General features: G+C 45.1%; 1 long non-coding RNA gene across 1 annotated transcript in view; it reads left to right on the forward strand.

Moving 5' to 3' along the window:
- The window catches only part of LOC113936653, a 58,270-nt gene extending 52,212 nt beyond the window's left edge, over nucleotides 1-6,058 (forward strand). The window contains exon 5 of the long non-coding RNA XR_003524327.1: nucleotides 5,716-6,058. This is a non-coding gene — a long non-coding RNA (uncharacterized LOC113936653). The remainder of the gene's footprint in view (nucleotides 1-5,715) is intronic.
- The last annotated feature ends 18,142 nt before the right edge of the window (nucleotides 6,059-24,200 follow it).

A 24,200-nucleotide genomic window follows, 5' to 3' on the forward strand; every position in this document is an offset into this window, starting at 1 on the left:
AAAAATCTGCACTCCATAGCTTAGTGTTTCCAGAGATGTCCCCTCCCTGTGGCATGTGAACAATTTATATGTATTTGCCTAAACTGAATTCTTCTAACTAGAACATAGCACACTGCCTTGGAAGTTTCTCATTGCTCAATGAATGTTTAAGAGCCTGTCATTAGTTGATAAACATAGAGACAGAAGAAGAAACTCATTTTAAGAAACTCTGGCATTCTGGCCTTAAAAAGAATAAATTACAGAATGATTAGTCACTTCAAAAAGGGTTTCTTCATTAAAAAAAAAAAAAAAGGCCTCACCATGAGTGTCTTTGAAAAACAATAACCCCAAATCAAAAAAATATATATATAAGAACTTTTCAAATTTATATCCTTACAAATACATTTAGTATATAAATGTAGGCTACTCCCCCTAAATATATACACAGTGAACTTTGCATTACTTTTAGCTCATTCATGCATTCATTCATTTGTTCATTCATTCATTCGATTCAGGCATATCCCATGAGGAAGACAGAGAAGTAAAATAGTGTCTTAGTCTCCAAGTGGAAGGAATTGTCACCTCCTATTTTTTGTAAAATTTACTACATTTTATGAAAATAAAGTCTTTGTTGTGGAAGATTGAGAAACTATAGAAGGAATCACAAGGAAGGAAGAAATATGCCTGAAATATCCCTACTCAGAAGAAGGCACTATGGGGATATTTATCCATTTCCTTCCTGTTGTTGCTGGGGGCCATGCATGTGGGTGTGAGGGGAGTAGGGGATGGAGATGGTGAACTGAACATAAGCAGGGTGAGAGCTTTGCACATCATGAGTCTGGACTTTTCCCTTTGGTGGTGGGACAGCTGGATGAATTAATGGCAAGGGAGTGGTGTACTTTGAATGTTTGCAATCTCTTTTCTCCTGCCTCCTAAAGGAAAGGGGAGCTCTACCTAGTTGGAAGGCTGTGCCAGAAGGCTCACAAACAATATCAGCTAATGCCTAGAGATCACTTGGTGTCTCTAGCCAGGCACTGTGCAAAGTTCTTGATATAGATTTCACTTAATCCCATAACGATGGTTTGGGTGGGGATCCTACCATGCCCCTTTTGCAGATGATCCAACTACTGATGCTTGAGGAAAATCCCATGCAGGAGCGTAGCCAGCTAGCTAACAATCGGTAGGATTAGGATGTGAACCCAAACCGTCTGGCGACAGAGTCCCACTGCAGTTATCTGCTGTTGCATAACCAACTACCCTGAAATTTAGCAGCTGAAAGCAGCCCCCACTTTATTACAGTTGGAAATTCAGACAGGGCTTGGCTTGGCTCGGCTCAGCTGGGTGTTTCTTCTGCTCCTTGTAGCACTGGCTAAGGTCAGCTGGTGGTATGTACCTGGTGGCTGGGCTTGTTTGGGGGGGGGGGTTCTGAAATGACTCCATTCACTTACTCCTGATGGCTGGGACTATTGACTGGAGCACTTTCACGTGGCCTTTCCTGGGTGGCGGTCATCTCGGGTACCCAGACTACTTACATGGCCACTCAGAGCTCCCCAAGGCAGTCGCAAATAGAAGCTGCCAGTGTCTTAAAGCTTGGAAAGTGGCACGGGCCACTGCTGACATTCTTCTGTTGACCGAACAGTCAGAGAATCCACCTGGAATCAAGGGGAGGGACATAGACCATCACTCTTCAACACTGTCTGTGGCCATCTTTAATCTCCACACCTCTCAGTGCTTAATCACTGAGAAGACAGTGAGAGCCTGTCTTTGAATTGCTTGTCTAGCTGGGTGATTGATTAATCTGTTAATCAGATGCACAGCAGATAACTGTCATGTGGTGGACACGGGGGGGAGAATAGGAAAACAGACAAGGTATCCACCTTCAGTCACTTACACTCTAACAAAGGGAGTAATAGTCACCTAGTAACAAACAGGGAGGATCATGGGGCATCAGGTGCCAGGAAGGACATGAGCCAGCTGAGGAGTGAGAGGGCTTCTTCAGGAGGCCTTTCTGAGAAAGGGGTGTTTCACCTACCACTTGAGAGAGGAACAGAGGGCTCATCCTCTAGAAAGAAGAAACAGCAAGTCCCCAAACTGTGAAGCGGGAAAGGACTTCATGAACCTATGAAACCAAGAAGAAACTCATTTGCCAGGAGGATGGTGGGAAAAGTGGGGTGTGGTCCCAGCAAACAGAGCAGTGGGTGGGAGCCTGATCACCCAGGGCCTCCTAGACCAGAGAAATTTCATTTCATCTTTTTTTTTTTTTTTTAAGATTTTATTTATCCATTTGACAGAGAGAGACACAGCGAGAGAGGGAACACAAGCAGGGGGAGTGGGAGAAGGAGAAGCAGGCTTCCCGCTGAGCAGGGAGCCTGATGTGGGGCTCGATCCCAGGACCCTGGGATCATGACCTGAGCCGAAGGCAGACACTTAATGACTGAGCCACTCAGGCGCCCCTAAATTTCATTTCATCTTAACGGCAAGCAAAAGCCATTGGGTTTTGGACAGGGGTGTAACTTGATCTAACTATGCTTACCCTTCTAGTGCATAGCCACTAAGTGCTGTGTGACTTTGAGCTGGACATTATTAACCTCTCTGGGCCTATTTTCACACTTGTAATAAATGGGTTGAAATGATTTGCCGTGAATTTTTCACCTTTCGTGTTTTGACTCTACCTGTCCCTCGTTTACACTGACACCTGGGGTTGGCCCTTTCTTGATTTTGCAAGGAAAGAAGCTGCCCCTCAGAAAGCCTCTGCAGCCCTGCCTTCACGAAGGTATCTGCCTGAGCCCATGTTTTAACACCAGCCCTGACCAAGACATTTCATCCTCAGTTGTGCAGATTAGAGGAAGAGGCAGAGATTAGAAACAGCAGGGCTTGCACATTCCGACGGTTCTTAACTTGATTTCAACTTCTGACCTGTAATGCTTCCCAGCTGTTTTGAAGTCACACATCCCATCTTGATTAGCCTCGCCCCCAAAAGTGATCCAAACAGAGGGGGCTGCTTCAGGGACCCATCACCCTGCCTGGCTCTCAGGTTCGCAGTTCCCGGCTGAAAGTGGTCACGGCCCCCCAGCTGTTGGCTTAACACAGCCCAACAGAAAGGGCTCACGCTCTTTCCCTCTCGCTCTCCGCACACAGAGGCCACCTTTTTAACAATCTGTTTTTACAATGTGAAAAAAGAGGTGGGAGCAGGGGACGAGCCAGAGTCTCTGCCACCCCCCCATAATATACCCCAGGTGGTGGGAGTTAACTGGGAAAGCTCGAGGCTCCGATTCCAAAGTACACATTCAAATAAATGAAAACCAACTGGAGTTGAGTCGGGCCGAGGCACGAGAAGAAATTTCATCTTCGAGGTTATTTTTTCTTTTTTTGTGCAGAATGCTAATCACAGGGTGAACTCAGAAGGAATGTGCTTTCTCAAGATGAATTTCCTAACATGGTAGAAAATGGACAGAATCCAGGAAGCAGCTCTGTCTGTTGCCTGGGGACGGACGTCTGCGTGCTGGCCATGAAGGGCGACCTCTCCATCCATCACCGGGGCTAGAGGCCAGGCGCCTGCAGCCCGTGTGAGCCAGGGAGGGAGCTCAAAGTCCTCAAGTGTCTCCTGATTCTCTAAGACCCACGAATTCAGAGGCCTGGATCCCACATTTGGTTTTTCTGAAAATAAGTTTTTGGGTGAATTTTTTTGTACTTCGGGAGAAAATGTCCCAGGAGCTCACATTTTTTGTTCTGCATGTTTCCTAGCATCTCCACTAAAGCACGTCAACATAGTTATGTCAGTTTGTGCAAATCAGTTGACAAAGATTTCCTATTATTTCATGGGCTCCATTCACTTGGCCACCCTGGACATTTCCGGAGTCATTACTGGGCACCAGGTCATATGGTTGTTTGAAGATCTCATGTGTGGACGGTAATGGGGAGACCATATCTCCAGCTGGAACACACCTCCTTCTCCTTTTAGAAGCCTTGACAGGTACCAGGTCACCTGGGCTCTCCTACTGAGCCTGGCTCCTGAGGGCCTTCATCAGCTCCTGACTCAGCCAACTTTTCTCATCTTGGTCACCACAAACTCTCTTCTCACAGTGTTGATTCCAGCCCTTCTGAGTCGGTGGCCCTTCCCCAAGTGTGATGAGCAAGTTCTTACTCCCTTTCTTTGCCTACTCTGTTCCCTCTGGCCTCAAGATTTTCTGCATGTGCCCTCAAGTGCCTCACTCCATCAGCTCTCCAAAGTGCATGCTCCCTGGAAAGCCTTTTCTGCTGCTGAGGGTACAGTGGTTTCCACCTCTGCTTTGTTCTCACTTAAAATATAGGATTAAGCTTATCGGAAGAGGACTTCATTTTGTGTTGCATTTTCTCCACCAGACTGTGAGCCTTTAGAGTCTGGTTCATCTCTGTTTCTCACCGTCCTTGCTCAATGCCCGTACCAAGTACATGGAAAATAAACATTTTCTGATTGCATCGGTGTACTTAATAAATATAAAACTTTATACAAAGACCCAGGTTACAAATAGCAGCTATTTCTAGTGGATTCTCTGAGCCTTTATGGAGTATCTGCATGTCCAGGGTGACAGCTTCTGATCTCAGGGCACAGCATGGGGCGAGGTTTTATGTCACCCTAACACAGATGCAGACATCTCCGTGACTGTGACACACCAGTCTCTTGCTTCTCCCTGACATTTTCCTCAGCTCTTTCCTGACTCTTGAGCATGCCCAAGGAGCCGCGTTAAGGGAAGACTTCACAGGGTGGGGAGTATCAGCCCTGGGGGGCAAGGTGACCTGTGCTTTATTACACAAATACCATAGACAAGATCCCACATCCCAGTCATTTCATTTTCTTAGACCTCACACCATTACAGAAAGGACAAAAGAGGGTGTCCTGTTTTACACATGAAGAAATTGAGGCTTAGAGAAGTTGTCATTGGCCCAAGGTCATTCATGTACTGATTGTGTGTCTAGAATTCTCTAAAGACCAACCCAGGACTCTGCTTTGAAGCCTAGACTTCTTTCACTGATCCCCGATTACCTTCTGTTCACCCCTCCCAACCCTGCCTCAAGCAAATTACCTTATAATAAACAAACATATTTAATTCACCCAGCAGGTGCATAACCATGCATTTCTTGTCATCATTATCAGATTCAACTCTATTTTCTATGCCATCCTCTTTTTTATCATGCACTCTAGGATTTTCTGATGCATCCAAAGCTGCCTTAAGTGTTCATTCATAGAAGCCAGATTCTACCTGTAGAGGAAGGTCCAGGGGACACAGACGTGTTGGCATCAGACTCTGGTTCTCCAAGGAAATGCTTCTGCAAGGAGATTTGGAAGTTGCCTGATGCTGTGGGTGTGAGACGTTCACCATCAGGAGGGAGGCGGATTTAGCCAACATGTGCAGGACTCTTGGGACCTCATACCCATCGTTCCTCTATTCTACTTACTGTATTCCTGTGTGGGTGGAGGGAGGTTTATTTTATTTCTTTTGCTTTTCACTTGGATGTGACCTATCTTGTCAGCCCATTCTTTTGTGCCCATGCATACAAATTAATTCTGTGGTAATTTTGATAGAAAATTTGATGAGTTGGCCAGAGAAACTTCAGTAAGAGAAATTAAATTAAAAGTAGTAATTTTAAGAGAGAAGAAAATAAAATGACAGTTTTGATCATTTCAGGCCTGGGGCATTGGATGGAGATGACACGTCAGCGTTCTAATTCATTTCCTCATTTTAATTCTTTATTTAGATTACCACTGTATCTGGAAGGAGGCTTCCCCGCCCATCTTGAAACTTGCAGGGGCTGGAGGAGGCTTCGCTGCCCGGTTTGTTCACTAGATGGCGCTGCTCAGACTGGCTGCGTGGCCTGGATTCAGCCTGGCTAAGGAAGTCCTCAGTGGACTCCCATTAAATACCGACTGTCTTCTGTTAATTTCCTTTAGGACAAAACAGCACTCCCCTAAGATAAGAAGTAGGGGGATTCTTTGATTTGAAGCAGGAGCGATTGCTGGAGAAGTGCCTGCTACTGGATTAGGAAAGATTCTAGAGCCCACCAGTATGTTGTCGATCATCTTGTCCATCTGTGGTTTTCGAACTTGTTTGTAGAGTGAAACACTTTACTCAGCAAAATGCTATGCAGAACCGAATAAAATAATAGGCAGTGGAGGAAATAGCAGAGCTCCTGTGGTTGCTTTCTAGAACACTTGGGATTCAAGAACCATCGATCTTGTCTCTTTCTTTCCTCTGTCCCTCCCTCCCTCCTTCCTTGCTTCCTTCCTTCTTTCTCTTCCTTCTTTTCTCCCTTCCATTTTTCAGAGTTGGAAGTGTTGGATGGGAAAGAACAAGATATTCATGGCGGATCTTGGCCCCAAACAAGTCACTGAGTAATCTTTCTGCGAAGCCACTGCCTTGTTTATTTAAATCCCACAAGTTCCCATTAAAGGGGTCTCCAAAGAAAATGGTTCTAAATTCCCTGAGAGACACTGTTGTGGATGGAGACATGCATTTGCTGAATCACTGTGTTGACACTGATCATAAATTCAAACAGGACAAGAGCGACAATGATGAGTATGTGGATTCTGGGCCAGACCCTGGACGAACTCTCTCATGCCTTTTTAAATTTTTCTTCACAAGAAAAATGTGAGGTTTGTTTTTCTATCCCTACTTTACAGATGAGGAAAATTAGATTCAGAGGCGATACTTTTTGTAGCAAGTAATATATTAAGGTGTAGGTGAAGTTCTTATGACAAAGAGACCCTAAAACACAATGTCTTAAATACAGTACAGTTTGCTTCTTCCTCACATGACAGTCCCCAGGAAAGTGATCTGGGACAGCTGGGCATGCCTGGCTCGGTTCAGCTATGGCCGCCATCTCTCCAGCTGTTAGGACGATCACCTTCCAAGTAGCAGAGGGGCTACATAGCCAGTAAATGATGGGGCCCAGATTTGAACCAAGGCTTATGTGATTTGAAAGTCTGATGTTGACAGACCCCAGGACAAACCTCCCCCATTGCTCTGACCCTCAATCACTAGAGACCAAATATAAGAACAAACTGCCAGCATCTTAGGCGTCATGCTTCACTGTGGTGGCCAGCCTCCAAGTTGGCTCCCAGTGATGCATGCCCTTGTGTGGTTCCCTCTCACACTCAAGAGCGCCGACCTGTGTGGTCACCAGAATATTATGGATTTCATAGAGAGTAACTTTTGGGGAGGCTAAGTCCCCCAAGACATTGAACTCTCTGCCTAGCTCTTTCTTGGATTGCTAGCTCTGGGGAAGCCAACACCATTCTGTGAGGATGCCCAAGCAGCCTTATGGATAAGGTCCACGTGGTAAGGAACTGAGGCGTCCCAACAACACCCAGCACCAACCTGCCAGCCACATGCGTGTGCCACCTGGGAAGCAGATCCTGCAGTCTCGATCAAGTCTTTGGGGAGCTGTAGCCCCAGCCCAGTCCTTGTATAACTTCCTCAGAGTTCCTGAACCAGAATCAGTCAGCAGAGCTGCACCCAAATCCCTGCCTCATGGAAGCTACGTGAGATAATAAATGTTGATTTTTATTTTATGCCATTAAATTTCATGCTAATTTGCTAGGCAGCTGTAAATAATCCATTGGTAGGATGCTAGGGTAAGAGCATGCCCTTTTTCTAGCCCAAAGTCCAGCCACCTCCTTAGGAAGGCCTTGATTGATTCCGTCAGGGAAGTAGCTACTCCTCTTTCCTCTGGGTTGTGGTTCCTTTATCCACTCTTGTGTCCCTCAAAGCCGAAATACTTATTTTTACAAGTCACTTTCCTTCTCCAGAGCCCTCATTCCTCCTCAGTGACAATGTCTAATGTTCAGCTTCATCTTCCCTGTGGCCTGACAGTGCCAAATTAAATGTGTATTTAAGTGAATGACTGAAACCTTCTACCTATCCTTCCGCTTGTTTGTTTTATAATATTATGCACATATTTGCTTCAGATGCAGGCTCTGGAAACATTGTCTTGCTTTTTACGTGAAGCCTCTCAGTTACTTCTTTGTTGTCATAACAGGCTTTTAAAAAATACTCTGTATAAATAAAAGATAAATCTCCTAAGGGCCAGAGATCATGCTGTTTTAGGAGCTTTTACAAATAGTTGGCACCTCCTTATTCTTGAAGATCAGGCCTGAAACCTCATCAAAACAAATGTCCCCTGGAGATCCCAGAGCTGAGTATTTTGTTTTTGTTTTGTTTTGTTTTGTTTTGTTTTAATCGCATTCTCTCTTGTCCCATTTAGAAGAGGAGAGAAGGAGGTCTGTCATGAGTTGCTCAGCTCAGGTCTTCTCTGTGCCCCTGGCCTGGGGGCTTCTACTTTCTGATGCACCCACCTGGTACATTACTGAAACCACCTCATTTCCAATCATGCATCCAGCCTTGTGGGTATCCTTCTGCAAATGCACCCAAGATGTCTCATCTAAATTTCCTTCCACTGCACTTAATTTAGAACCACTTCAGAGGGAAATTGGAATGCATTCTGCATCCTTTTTAAACCTGTATATTGTTCTCAGTCTTCAGACTCTAGGAAGTTTGGGCAATTTGTCTATGTTACATGGAATTGAATTTTGGTTCAACAAAGGGAGAAGTTGAAATGTTTTTGGGTGTGATTTTAGCTTAACAAATGAAAAGACAGGTATTTTGTGATGGACCATGTTGTTTCCTTGTTGAGGACACCATAGAATTCCTCATGTGTATCCACATTCCCATCCTGACTGAGTCTTTGGTCAGAGACTTGAGTCTGGACTGATCTATAACTTTCCTCCTCCAAGAGCTTCGTTTTCATATTAAACATTAAGGAGCATATTTCCTTTTTTGCCTGTTTTTCATGGTGACCTTAATTAACTCACGGGGGACGGTGATTAAGATCATGTTTATGAAACAGTCATGCATCAATGATCCTCAGAGAGAGAGGTTGTAAATTTTATCCTCCATAACTTCTCCCAACCCCAAACACTCCACACAGTGCCTCCCAAATGGGAGGTGTTCAAATCTCAATTATAAACATTTTCCATGCTTACCCAGATTGAAGACTCTATTGACCCACATCATTGATTGAATAACGTTGTATTATTATTATTTTTTTTTTTTAAGGAGAAAATCAACTACATTAATTCCTGGTTCAGTTGTAAGATGCATCCAGATTTTTAAGACATAATGAAAACAGAAAAGAAATATTTATCGTATGTTTAAAGATGTTTGATAAGTTCCTTAAGAGGTAAAAGCTCTTCATTCGTAGAGGTGATCAAGCAGAAACGTGAATGGAGGTTAATGGACTAGAAAAAGGGCTCCAAAGGCCTGTCAATATGCCTGTTTCCAACACAAGACTGAAAGATCTTTGAGGAAAAGGATGATGTCATGTCCCCTGCTGGGTCCCTAGCACCTGAGTCGATGCCTAGCACCCGGAGTCACCTGATGATTATTTGTTGAATGAATCAAATATTGGAGATCAGAGGATCTCCCTGACCCCTTCCAAGTTCTACCCAGGTCCCCATTTTCTCCCCACCTTGCAAGGCTGTTGCAAGCATCGAAGGAGATTATGCACCTAGAAAGTCTCACTGCAAGTTAAGTTCTCAGCAAACAGATGTCTGCTCCTTCGGCTCCTCTTCACGCTCCCCCTCCTTCCATGTTCTTTGCCTACTCAGGATCCTTCAACAGAAATTAAATTTTGCAGACAAATTCCCCAGGGCCTTCCCGAAGACATACTCTTTCTGGGAGAAAATGAGTTTATTGACTTTTCAGCCTCGGGAGAGCATGAGGTACAGCTCTCCGTACAGGGGGTCTGGGGTCTGCTTTGGGGCTGGTGGAGGCCCCGCTCCATCAGGCTGGGCACGGGCCAGCAGCCAGCACACAGGAGGCTCCTTCTCTCCATCTAGGCCATGCTTCAAGTTGGGGTGAGCGTGGGCTTTCCCTCCCACAGTGGGGCTTATGTCACCTGCTCTCTGAATGAAGTCCAGGTTCCTGGGTATGGCACTCAAGGCCTAGTCCTTTGGCCTAAGTTGTACTTTTCTGTTTGTCCTCACACGCTATCTATCACATGCCTGGACTGTGAGAGGTGCTTGATACATTCACATGGGAGATGGGAAGAAAGAATTGTTCTCTTACTCATCCATTTTCTCACTGAAGGGTGCTAGAACCAGGGGCACTATGGTTTGAAGTCCAGCTCCAACCTTGTCTGAGCCCCTACTTTGTGTGCTCCCCCTTTCTGCCCTCGATCATCTTCCTCCAGCCGGAAAGGCCTCCATTCCCATCCTCCATCATCACTTCCAGGCTGATGTGGCTCACAACCTGCTGCCATCTCCTTCCTGCAGCCCAGCATATTTGTCTTTCTAAAGTGAAAAGTTCAGTAGCTTTGGTCTGCCGTAAATGCGTCCGGATGGAGATGAACTTGGCATGCCATGCTGGAGGTGAAGGTCATTTCCCCCAAATGCAGTCGAAGCCAAAGAAGGATTTAAAGCAGGGGTTGACAATATCAGGCTTGCATGTTCGATCACTCAGGCAGCATTGTGGTGGGCAGCTTCTGCAAGGGAGAGAGGAGAGGCAGTGAGATCATGTAGGAGTTGAATCAGGTTTGGATCTGTTGGCACTCAAATCCGTGCCTTCTCTGGCTTCAGAGGGAAGTGGAATATTCTGTTTCTTTATTCCTTCTCTTCTTCCTTCTCCATCCCTCTCTCCGTCTCCCTCTCTCTCTCGATCTCCCTCAGTCTCCCTCTCTTCCTGTCTCCCTCTCTCTTTTCTACATACGCCTGCCATGGTTTCCAGACCCTGGACTCCAGTGGTGTCACCTCATCCCTTTGCCCCTGAAGCTTAAGGAAGGCAGCAACTTCCTGCTCCTCTAAATCTCTTCCTCACCTATTTGGGCTCTCAGCTCCCCCAACCCTGGTATAACCAAATTCCTGCTTTTGGTTCCTTCTGATTAAATAGGGTGGTTTCTCCTTTTGTGTTTGGGTACTGCGATAGCAGTCTGTTGAAGTCATATATATAAAATATGTGAAGGCCTAAATAAGAGTAGCTGGAGGAGAGGAGAAGGTTTGGAGATCTTCTTAATTAAAATCCTACATAGACTTGTAATGCCTTGTCTTCCTGACCTAAAGAGTACCCTTGGCCATTAGGACATTCCACCATTGGGAATACTGTCCCCCAGATCACATATACAGTTGGTCTTTTAAGACCCCTTGTCATATCACTCAGCCTGTAGAGAATGATGCTTAGGCACGAATGCTTTACTTTGTCACCAGTTTTCATGTTTCTGTGGAAGGAAACAGACAAGGAGACAAAAGATGAAAATGGAATTGAGAAGAGACACAGAGCATTGACCTGCAAGTTAATAGAGCAAGCAATTTTCTTTATTTGTTTTCTTTGGCTAGGTATCTAACTATCTGTGTGATCTTGGGTGAGTCACTTTCCTTCTGTGGGACTGCCTTTCTTCATCTTAAAGAATATGATCCTAATGTACCTTCCAGGCCTGGCCAAAATTCACCATACTCTCTACTGTTCTGGGAGCTTATCAGGGGACCCGTCCTATTGACTTGATGAATTCTCACACTCTCAGTGACTGATCCATGATATTAAAGCCTGCATAAATGCTAATAACCTTGTTTCCCTTTGAAAAGCTATGAGAGTACAGATGGGTTTTCCAGGCCCCATCTGAGCTTTGCACCCAGCAAATCAAATATCACACATTTAAATGTCCTTGGCACTCAGTGTAGACAGAAGCTTTAGCCAGACATTGCAGGGAAGGTTGGTTCATTCACCACCAAGTAGTTCAAAGTCAGACCCTCTGTTTTTGAAATGAACCAACTTGCCTCTCACCGTCTGTTTTGTAGGACCTGGAATGATACACACTCATTTCCATTTGCAGCCTAATCTGTTCCCAGAAATATGTACCAGAAACCAGGAAAGAAATGTCATCCTTTGGCTGGTTACCCTAAGATACCACAAGCTACCTTCTTTTTATTTTCTTATTTTTTTCTATATTTTAAATTATCATAATTTTCTAGAAATATCTTCATTTAAACATATTTCTTGGTTTGGGAGAGAATGGAAAAGTGCACTTCTTCCCAGGCTGACACTAAAGTCCATACTGGAGATGGTGTCTCTTTTCCAATGAAGCAAAATCTCATTGGAACCTTAGTGATACCCTTGCTATGTAAATTTTCTGGAGGCATTTGTTTAGATGTTGATGGCAACTTAGCAACCCATAAAATCAATATGTATTCTGTGGTAGACCCTTTGCTTATGTTTGGGTCTTCTGAGATTTAAGTTATGTGGCCCCTTCCATTGAGGATCTCAAAGCTGATGGGAGAAACAGAGTTGTGAATAAATTATGCTATCATATTGGTGAATTTACAGTATGGAATACCTCTGTGACTCTTGCAAGTCTTCCCCTCATCTGAAGCTGAAGAGTAGCCATTAGTGGCCAATTACTGAATTGCAGGTATAGAACCACAGAGTGAGCTCTCGGGCTTTAGGACTAGAATTAGATCCTAACTTCCCAAATCTTGGCAAAAAGAGTTATTCCACTCATTTTTCCACTGTGGGAGTTTATGCACCTGCATGTTTGAAACAGGAGTTCCCGATATTTTCGAAAGTTTGACTTGTCAATTTGAAGCTGTGTCTCAAAAGTCATAAAAATGGTACGTGGATCTTTCCCAACACTAGGAAGCCCTAAATGCACTCAAAACGTGAATCATATGTTCATTGCAGTGTTATTTACAGTAGCAACAGGAGAAAAATATCACCTAATTATAAAGCATGGATTCAGTTATGGTAGAGGGATATGATAGAATGCCATGCATTGGTGATATAGGAAAGGACTTCATGACCAGGAAAGAAACTTATGACATATAATTTGATAAAATAGCAGGTGATGAAATGCAGTAAGGCAGTGAGACTAAATTCAAATACTTGTGGGTGTTCTGGTGTACCATGCAGTGGTAGATAGAGATAGAGGCATACACACAAAATGAAAAAAATGTAGAAGGTATGTGTACTACTGGTATGCAAATCACACTGGTCATTTCTGGGTGGGGCTATGTCACATAACATTTATTCTCTTTTTGGATGTATGCTGCAATGTACATGGATTGCTTTTTAGAATCAGAAAATATTTAAAAAACAATGGGACTGGCTTCAGGATATGCTGCTGCAATAACTGGTGGGGGCTAGCTGGCAGAGCCATTAGAGAGATTTTGAGGCTCCAGTTTCAGTAAGTCCTTTCAAAATGAATTCCAACGTTGACATCACTTTGGGCCACTTGAAAATGGACATTTCCAGCACATCTGTGTATGTAAGGCTGAGAGTAGTTGTAATAAAATGATCTCCTTGGATGACATGGGACAGTTGGTTGGGTTGGCCAGACTATGGAGAGTCTTAACCAGATGGAGTTCATGGGATGGGGGCTCATGTCAGTGCTTCCATCTGCTTCAACTCCTTCTCAAGGCACTGCTGTCACAACGGGGGATAATTAGAATAACTCTGAAGCAAGACGACCAAGAAGAAGCTCTGACACAGCCTTCAGACTTCAGTACTAAATCAGGGTCATGGGTATGGAATGGCTCTCCACTTATCTGATTCATGATGGGAGTTGTACATTGGTGGCACAGATTGGAGCTACTTACTCCCTGAGACCAGCCAGGGATAGAGTGGATGCATCTCAGAACAGTGTCCGAGGAGCCCCATTCCAGAGGGAAAAATTGGAGAATTCCTCTACAAATAACGAAAACAAATTACCTGTTGTCTGGGGTTCTTTGCGGCTCATAGTATGCATAGGTTGATGTAGTCTCCTTGGCTCCCTTCACCATGCTTATCCCTTCTTTCCATTCCCCATTTTAATTACCAGTAAGGAGGAAGGAGAGGCTCATCTGAGCACAGGAGAGCCACTGAGACAGGTTTTGCTGTTGGGTGCCGTGACCGACTGTCTGTTAAAGCTCATCATTCCCATAGCCATTCTCTCACTTTGGCCTCCTCCACCAGTCTGGGTGGGGCCCATCCTCATGGCCAGTTTTCTTCTTCCTTTCCACTTTCCCTGAGTATGCAACTGGCTGGATCATGGGACCAGAGCACCTGTTTTTGCCCCACTACCAGCTCACTGTGCCACGTGGAACAAGTCTGGCTTCCTCTGTGGCCGGCAGTTTTCTCATCTATGAACTGGAGGGATAGGCTTGGTGGTCCCCAAGTTTTCTTACACCAAGATTTCTCCACCTATGGACATTTTGGGCTGGATAATTCTTTGTCATTGGCGGGGGAGGGGCTTCCTGTGCATTATAGGATGTTTAGCAGCATCCCTGGCCAGTAACACAGCCCCCTCCACTTAGGACAACCCAGAATGCCCCCGGAAGGGCAAGATTGCCCCCCGTCAAAAACCACTGCATTTCCCTTATGACTTTCCAGGTGCACTTATACCTTCTGTTTTGCAGTGTTGGAAAGTAGCATGTAATTTCCAGATATACGTAGGCAGGTATCTCTAGAAAAGCCACGATTTAAAACTCTCGCCCTAGCACACAGCCACATGGAGAGGTCTGGCTCACCTCCAGCAGAGTTCAGATACCCTGCGAGGGTGGGTTTTCCTTGTAGACACCTTTAGAGCAGCCCCTGAGAATCAAAGCTGGCAGCTGGCCACTGCCAGGGGAGTCAGGGAGCCAAGCCTTGTTCTGCTTCCTGGCCCCTGAGAGCACATGGGGATTTGGGGCTTGGCTCAGAGCCCACAGAGGGGAGAGGCCGGTGTGGAGGCGTGACCAGGGCAGCAATGAGAGAATGCAGCAGTGGGGTCAGGCATTTCCTTAGCTTCATTGGAAACAGATGCCTAGCTGAGGTGTAGGGCTGGGGCCGTGCTTCAGGCCGGCATGCTTGGCAGCGTCTCCTCCCCATATCCCTCAACCCCCGCTTTCTTCCTCCCCGCCCCCGCAGGCACCACCAGATGATTCTTTTAAGAGAAGGGCTCTGGTTTTAAGGGAAACTATGGTTGTGTGACATAGGAACAAAATCTCTTTTCATGAGAACATGAGCATGTGTGATTTGACCATATACATGTGATCATAGATCATTGCAGTTAAAGAACATCAGAGTAATAAGGTCCTTTTCTGGTCTGAGTTCAACATCTCCATCTGAGGTCTAAAATCATGAATAGAGTCCAGGAATCTAGGTTGGTTAATTCCCCTGGTCTTTACCCATAAACACCCAAACCTGAAGTCCTCTTTTAAGATATAAACGCATTAAGATATATTGAGTACACCTGCCATCCCCAGCCTCTGGGTGTGGCAGACATTACTAATTGATCACAGAACTCTTTCCTGCTGGGCCTTAAATCCTGCCTGACAATCCTGTATCTACACAACAGTCTAGGTAGCTAGTGCCAGTCAGAGATGAGGTACTTGCCAGTGATTTGGTCTGTCTCGGTCTTTCTAGAGATACAGTTGCCCCTCGAGCAGCATGGGTTTGAACTACTCAGGTCCACTTACATGAGAATTTTTTCCCCATAAATACAGCATTGTACTGCAAATGTATTTTCTCTTCCTCATGATTTTCTTAGTAACATTTTCTTTTCTGTCTTACTTCATTGTAAGAATAGAGTATATAATACATATACAAAATATGTGTCAGTGAACTGTTATGTTATCAGTAAGGCTTCTGGTTAACAGTAGGCTACTAGTAGTTAAGTTTTGGAGAGTCAAAAATTATACACTGATTTTTGACTTCAGGCGGGGTCCATGCCCCTAGCTCAGTGTTGTTCAAAGGTCAACGGTACATGGAAGTGAAAACCTAAGGATATGTGTTCATTTGAGATCATCTTTTGAGAAAGAGCCAATGGAAGTATGTCAGGAGTATGTGCTATTCCAGGGCTTCAGACTTTATTGTGTACATGAATGATCTGGACAGGCCTGAGATTTCTGCAGGTCTCACAAGCCCCCAGGAGATGCTGATGCAGGTGGTCCACGGACCACACATTGAGTAGCATGTTGATTAGCCAAATGGTTATTTTACCATTTGGGAAACTATGATTCCAAGAGACTGAAGGAAGGGGTCAGGGCTGTTTCACCATCAACACAAGTTGCTTGGTGCAAGAATTCCATTAACCTTTTGCTCATCCTCTGAATCTCTACTGACTTTTGCCCATCTCTCTACCCCTGCACCCATTTTGCATCTACCAACCTGATTAACCTGAGGCATTTCAGAACTGATGTCCCCTGAAAATCTGGTGTGTTCAGACCCTGACCACAAGAAAAAACTGTCTTCACATTTTTGATCCTTCTAGAACATTCTTTAAGATCCTGTGGGAGATCACACCCTGCTGAGAATTGAACTTTAACCTAGAACAACAGAGTGGTTGGATAGTCACTGAAAGGTCTACTTCCTTTGAGCTAACCTCATTTATTTATGGAAATCCTGCTGTTGGTGGGGAAAACTAATCAGACCTTATGTGGCCAGTCATGGCTTACGAGAAGGGGGTGGGACCTCATTTTTTGGTAAATAACCTCCGAGTTGAGAGAAAGATTTTAAAATCCAGCCTGAGTAACAGAAAAGGGAAGGAGTAGTGGGGAGGGGCTTTTTCTTTCTCTTTAGTCAGTAATTGAGACATCTCACCTTACTCTGGCATAATTATATTGTCAAATGGTAGTTGCTTCAAGTAATTAGCAACATAATTAGTCAAGCTTTTCTGCTGCCCATGTCCTCAACTAACATCATCCTTGTATCCAGTGCCCTTTGCCACACAGGACAATCCTCAACACCTTCCTTTTCTTTTAATGAACAAAGAGAGAACAGGGCAACATATGCAGGGTCTTTTAGGGCTGCCTCAGAAAGGCTGCTTATTTGGTATTGATTAACAAATAAAAACTGAATTTGAGGAAAGAGAACATTAAGAAGCATATAATGTGGCTTTGGTCAGGTTGTTGTTGCTGCCATTGTGGTTGTTATTGGTAATAATAGTAAGAATTCCTAGAACTTGGTTAAGATCTCAGAGTTTACAGACTCATTCTCAGACAATCTTTTCATCAAACACAAACCCTTGGAAGTTTTAGCTGATTTTGCAGAGGTTGTAAAGAAGTCTCTTGACGTACCAGACCCTCCCTGCCCAGAAAACCGGAGATGTGAAGGAGGTCAAGTAGGCTCTGGTCTTCTCCAGGGGAGGAATCTACTTTCTGTCCATCAAACACCCTTGGCATATGGTGGGCATCCAGTAAATGGTGACTCCATGAGTGGGAATTGGTATCCAGACCATATCAATGGGGATACACTGGGGCAAGGTACCATTTACTGTGCACTTGGCCAAAAGCTTCACTAAGGTCTTTATACACATTAACTCACTGAATTCTTGTAGCCTTCCAACAAGGCAGGTCTCACTTTATTGAGAAGAAAGCTGAGGCTCAGTGAGGGTATGTGGCTGGTAAATTTGGATCATGCATTCTACTTGAAATCTCATTGGTCCCCAAGTCCATGGTCTAATTATCCCAGTACACTAGAATGATGAACACCATTTTTTACCTACAGGACTGAGGGCGCTCCAACTCCTTTCCCCTTGCTAGATTCCTCTCTCCTACTCCAGGACTCACTGGTGCTGTTGGATGTCAGTCTCGAGGTGGCTTTCTGACTATCTGGGCTGTGGGGCCTGTGGGAGTTGTGGGGAGCTGGGGGCCTGCCATAATGTCTAGTTGAAGCACATGTATTTAGATCGAATCCATGCTCTACATAACCTGAGGCAAATGACTTCCTCTTTCTGAGTTTCCAATTTTCAGTATGTTAAATGGGAATGAATATACAGATGGACGTGGATTGATGCTGCATAAAATCAGGATTCCCTGCTCAAAGGTCTTTGGGAAATTTAACCTGCTCTTGGAGATTCACATAGACAAGAGCATATGAAAGCCTTTGAGAGGTCTTACAGAAACCTGTTCTATTATCATTGTTATTACCCTTTAAAATCCAGTGCTTCTGAAAACTTTGCTCACAGAGCCTATGTTTCACGTGCCGTGTATATGATGGTCCAGATGACAAAGCACTCTCAATGTTACATCCACTTTCGTGGTCATCAGGAATCACACACATGTTCGGGAGGCATTCTCCCAAATGATCAGGTGATAGAACTGGGGCTCGTATTCCTAGCTCCATTTCCCAGGAGAGTGAATGGGACTCAGGCAGGTGGCGCGAGTTGTCTAAGTTTGCACGGCTTACGGTGGGCAAGTTGGACTCCAGTCTAGGTCGGCCAGTGCCAAGCTGGTTTTCTTAGAACCACATAGACTCCCACTGTGCAGCCACAGAGGCCTTTGGTGTCTGCTTGGTTATCTCTCGATGTCAGATCTGTTGAACAAGGCCTGGGCAGGCGCATGCACTTCCCTTTGTGTAATGTGGAAATCCTGAGTACACTTCACAGCCCAACAAGCAGCTCTCCAGCGAAGGATAATGGAGCAGGAGAGAATGAATGCACTAACGAAGGCAATAATTACACGATCCAGGACTTGTAGAGCACTTTGCCGTTTTATGAGCCCTTTCACACATGGCATCCTTTTTGATCATCACAGCATTGGGTTGCCGGGCCGGCAATTTTTCCTCATCTGACAAGGAAGAAAACTGTGGTGCAGAGAGGTTAAGGGTAGAGCAGAAACCCACACAGGATGTCAGTGACGAGCCAGTGATCCAGCACCACCTCCTCGCTCCCATATCTAACATTTGGATTGACATCCAGGAGAGAACACGGTAGAAACAAAGCTTTACTCCTGCGGGTCTGCTCTTGCTTTCCTCCTTCCCACTTTGTCCTTCCCCCCTTCCTTCCTTCAGCATGCAAATTTCAAAACACAGAAATACTGAAAGAGAACAGCCACCCATCATCCCACCCTCCAGAGATAACCACTGTGTATTCGCTTCTAGTAATTGTTTTATGCACATATCCTCTTATTAAATTTTCTCAAAAGCATAATTTTAAATATCTGCAAAGAACTGCATTTTAGTTTACATAACCCATCTTTTGTTGTTGGAAATGGAGAATGTTTTCAGATTTTCGGTAACTTAAATAATGTGCTAAACGTCATTACACATAAATCTCTGTGCACTGTAAAAATATTGTCCTTGAGATAAATTTCTTGAAATTTTGGAGTCAAAGAGGTTCCAGATATTTAGTACTTTTGCTAGATATTTCAAACTGCCATCTAGAAAAGTTTACCAGTTTCCCAGCTCTGTGAGCAACTGTTTTCCAACACTTAGTAATATAATTCTTTTTGACCTTTTAAAAATTCACAGGCATTGTTTTAACTTCCTAGAAATCTTCATATATTAAGGAAACTAAGAAACTAACGTTTATGTTGCAAGTATTTTTCCCTGGGTTGACATCACCATGAGTTGAACACGGTGAGCCATGTTTTTAATTGATGAGGGAACCTACAGGGGAACAGACTTCAGCCCGGGGTTAAGAAGAAACTTTTAGTGATGAATGAAAGTTATGCAAAGAAGAGATTGGTGGCTTTGGGACCACCCCATTTCACAGAGAGGTAAATCAAGACTCAGAGAGGTTGAGTAACTTGCCACAGGTCACACAGCAAGAGGCCTCAGAAATGAGATTTGAACCCAGGTCTGCCTGTCTCCAACTTCTGTGTTCTTTCTGCTGTGTGGCATCTTGGCATCCCAGAGAGGGGAGACGATCAAAGCAATGTTACAGATATAAATCGTTCAGAGTCCACAGAAAATATCAGCCAAGGAAAGAGGAGGAGAATGGAGAAAACTAATAAGAGATTGAGATTGGAGTCCTCAAATAAATACATTCAGAGAAGTGAAGGCAAAAGTGCTCATTCATAAATGGGAGATGGGGTGACAGGGCCAAAAACCATTTTCCCATCCCCACCTCCCCTGACCCCCTCAGGACCCAGCCTTGGGTGCTTCCAAAGCCCGGCTCTTGGCTTTCTCTGGGCTAAACTCTCTCTAAGATGCGATTTCTTAAGAAGACAGACACGGTGTCACGTTTTGAGCACTCCCATTTCTGCTATTTCAGATTCTCTCTCTCTCATTTCTATTTCTTTTTATTTATTTTTCTTAAACTGCTGAGCCTGATAAATTAGGGCTATTAAGAGACTTTGTTTTTCTGTCCTGGGTTACTATTTTAAGGGCTAAAAACACTCATAAATATATGGATGCTCCGACTGTAAATGGATAGGTTTTAGCCAGTGAAAAATTCATTTTCTCTAATATACGTTTTTAAAGTGTCCTGCTGAAATTCTGCACAATATCTCACCATGATCTTTCACTGTTCTTCCCATTTTTATCCGATAAAAGCAGATCCATCATCAATGCAGTGTATTTTCTCTGCACCATAAATAACAGCTGGGGAAGGGGAGCATCTCCCACAACACAGCAGCCGTGGATTTTTAACCAGTTTCAGAATTTATTGTTAAGCCTTCTTGGGATGGAAGCCAAAAGTACTTGCATGCCCATCAATTACCTCATGGCCTTCCTGGTTTTGCACAAAGGCACTCCAAAGCCCAAGCACAGAGAAATCTGCATCTGATTTTAGCCTTACTTTCTGGATGGAAGATGGGAGATAGACTGGTTGTTATACAGCCGGCTCGTCTGGGTCAGTCCCGCTTTATGCTTCTGGTGTCAGTGAAATGACTGAGAATGACCTCTTTCACTCTCAAAAGTGCCCTGGTTTAGATGATAAATTTATATGGTCACTATAGATGTAGGCTTAGAAACGCAGTGCCCCATATTGCCTCTCATTTTTTTTCCCCCATTCCCCATCAGATGTTCACTCTGTGTATTAAAACTCTTTCCCCATCGATCAACCCCTCATCACAGTTAGGAGACTTATCATCATGGGGAACATCTCTGGGCTGGAAAAAGTGAGGAAAGAAACATGGTGTTCGCTCCCACCACATGCAAGTCTCTATGCTGGAGGCTTTTCAGAAAGGTCATGCTTTCATTGTGAGATCAATCCCATGAAGTGCTAGAATTCACCAGCCTCAAGATGCACATGTTTTTCATTCATTAATATCTCAAAATTGGGCAGTGCCTTACAACTGATGTCACCTGAGCACTGCTGGTGGTCACGTAGCTTCTGACACAGTGCTGTCTTGGCCAGCATCAGGGCTCCCAGAATGGGTGTCAGCAGCTTGGGAGAAAATCCTAGGAGCGGAGAGCATTTTTTTAGTCCCCAGGAATCAAATGTTTATGGAAAAGGGGTGGCAGAGTTGCCAAATCCGAGGTAGTTAGCAAGAGTCTGAGAGCAGATGTCCATAGAAGGCCAGCGCCACATCACCACGAAGCCAGACTGAACATTCAGCAAACGTGTCTCTTGTTTCTTTTAAGGATTCTTTTAAGAAATGCTGCGTCACCAATAATCTTGATGACATGGAGGGCAATTCTCTTTGGAAAATTACCTATCTGATGATTTTGAATCGCACAGTGACTCTGAATGTGAACAAGGTTTAGGAATACTTTCACCCATTTAAGTCACTTACATTTTTTCCTTCTATCTGCCCACGTGATAAAATCTATGCCAATTCAATCTCGAAGAACATGTAAACTGTAAAATAAAAATTTCAAGAGATTAAAAACATCAGGTCCAAGTTACTTGGAAGTATCCTTTCTTTCTTAGTGACCTATAAGACAACGGGCAGCCTACAACTGACGGTTTCTAGCGGTGATTAAATACGGTGGGTACGAGTAAGCCCATTTCACAGGTGAGCCTAGCAAGATCATGTGGTTTGCTTGGCATGAAATCATGCAGTTAGCCAGTGGCGGTGCCGGCATCGGGTTGGAATGACTCAAAAATTGATTTAAATAACAGTCACGGAGTTGCGACAAAGTGCCAGACAGTGTCTGTTGAAACATGTTTAGTCTCTGCCTTCATGGAGCTTCCTGTCCTGGGAGGAGAGGGCGAGTGGGGGGCAAAGAGGCAGGTGATTGTGATGCATCTGGAAGGCTCTAATGGTAGCAGGAGATCAATCCTGCAGCTCGGGCTCTGGGACAGCAGCATTCACCAGGAAGGATCCGCCACGGCCTGGCCTGAAGAGAGAAGGGATTGTTCCTAAGACCAGTGTAGTACATGGAGGTATAGTGAGCCGCACAGCAGGACACCAAGTACCACACCTGCTCATTCCGGCCACACCCTTTCCGTGAGGCACCCCTCCACCTTCTTGTGTCTTTGGTGGTGGTTGGTTTGAGCAGTAGCTCGAGGTGGACATCAGCTGTCCCGTGGAGTAACAACGTTCCCCTTTGTACTGAGGCTTTGGACCCTTCTTCCATCATTTTTCCGGAAGTAGGGGGTAGGCATTAAAAACTCCAATTTTAAGGTGAGAAGAAACCATGTGCAGAGTGCTAACCTGTGGTGCCCAACATCACGTGGGTAGTAAATGATGGCGGTTACATCTGAACCCCAATGAACTGAACTCAAAGTGAGAGTTTGTGGGGCACCTGGGTGGCCCAGTGGGTCAGGTGTCCCTTTCTGGGTTTCAGCTCAGGTCCTGATCTCAGGGTCTTGAGATGAGCTTTGGGTTAGGCTCTGTGCTCAGCAGGGAATCTGCTTGAGACTCTCTCTCCCTCTCCCCCTCCCCTGCGCACGTGCATGCTCTCTCTCTCTCTCGCTCTCGCTCTCTCGCTCTCTCTCTCCAACAAATCTTTAAAAACAACCCAAAAAGCAATGTGACAGTGTATGCCACTACATCAAATGGCATAACGTACTTCCAGAATGAGAGCAGACTCAGGCTCCCTTTATTCATTCCTTCTGAGCTCTGGCCTGGGGAACGGGGACAGGCGCCCAGCCAGCGGCCAGGGAGCTGCCCAGGTTCCACACAGCCGGGGGCCGGCGAGCACCTGGGTCATCCGGCAGCAGCCCGCTCTCCGCCCACTCTACCTTCCTTCCTTTTACCAACATGTATTCAAGGCTCACCCAAGCAGAGCAAATCACAACTTTAAAGCAATTACTTGGTGATGATCAGGAGGGGCTGAGGGGATTCTGTTTTCTTATTTGTGTGAACCTAAAATGCCTGCTTTCTTAATTAAGCCTTAACTCTGGGTTTTGCCTCAAGCTTTTCATTTTTCCCTCGTTAACAGGTTTCAGCTTTCCTCCCTCACTGCAGGCCTTGGGCTTTGCCCAGTGGTTTTCTCTTCCTCCTAAGAAGCATCTGCTCCTGCCCCACCACGGAGGATACCTCCCTTTTTAATCCCCACTCCCCAGCTGCTTTTAACTTCATAATTACAGCCACAAGCAATATATAATCCTTGGTGAGTCAGGAGCAAGGGAGGCGTGGGTTTCCCTTCCCGGAGCGTCTGCCTTCCTGCTCAGAGCGCATGTCCAGGGGCCTGCAAAGGGACGACGGCCTGCCCTGAGCAGCAGAACCTGCCCCGGGCGCTCCCCGTCTGGCTCTCCTGGCCTGGTGACCTTGTGCTTTTTGCTTCTACATCTCCAGTGACAGGCCGAGCGTCCCATACACAGGAGATGCTTGATAAATGTCTCTTCAACAAATGAACGCATGAAGGAATGAATGAACAAATAAGCTAGGTCTGGTATTGAGGTGAGTGCAGGGGTCTGGGGCGGGGACTTGTCAACTGTCTTCTCGCATAATGCTAGCCATTGCCTTTCACATATGGAGATGTTTCATGACCACATAGTAGCTCATTATGTTTTTGTTGGAATATCTACCCGACTGCCTCGGGCTGGACATAATTTATGCATCACTTCCTTCACAGTCTTGATAGAGTCATTTAACCCCGTTTGCTGGGACTACTTTAAAAATTCGGTTCCATCCTTAGCTTACCTCTCACTGCTAATTAGCAACTTCTTAGTTGTCCCAGGTGACTTTATTTGTTCGTTCACTCATTTACCTGCTGAGCTCCCTGCTGGAGATCCAGTGCTGAGGCAGGCAAGCAGTGATCCTCGCCTCCTAGAACCTAGTAAGGTAGGGGGAGAGGGAAGCCAGCAACTAGGCACATGGTGATGGGGGCGGGGTTCTATGGAAACAGAGTGGAGGCACCTGAAACGGACTTCTCATCAGAAATGGCTTTCCAGAGGAAGGGGCATCTGACCTAGAGGATGCATGCAGATTAGTCAACAAAAGGAAGGGAGAGACGTGTCTGGGTTACCTGTTAAGCTGCATAACTGACTGTCCTGAAACCTGGTGGCTTGACACAGCCATCATGTCGCTCTGTCTCCCTGTTCTGGGCGTGTGGAGTTTGGAGAAGTTTTGGGGGTTCTTCTCCGTGTGGTGCTGAGGTCATTTGGTAACATTCAGCTGGAAGGTA

The sequence above is a fragment of the Zalophus californianus genome, chromosome 17 (assembly GCF_009762305.2).
Source record: "Zalophus californianus isolate mZalCal1 chromosome 17, mZalCal1.pri.v2, whole genome shotgun sequence".
In the NCBI taxonomy this organism is placed as follows: Eukaryota; Metazoa; Chordata; class Mammalia; order Carnivora; family Otariidae; genus Zalophus; species Zalophus californianus.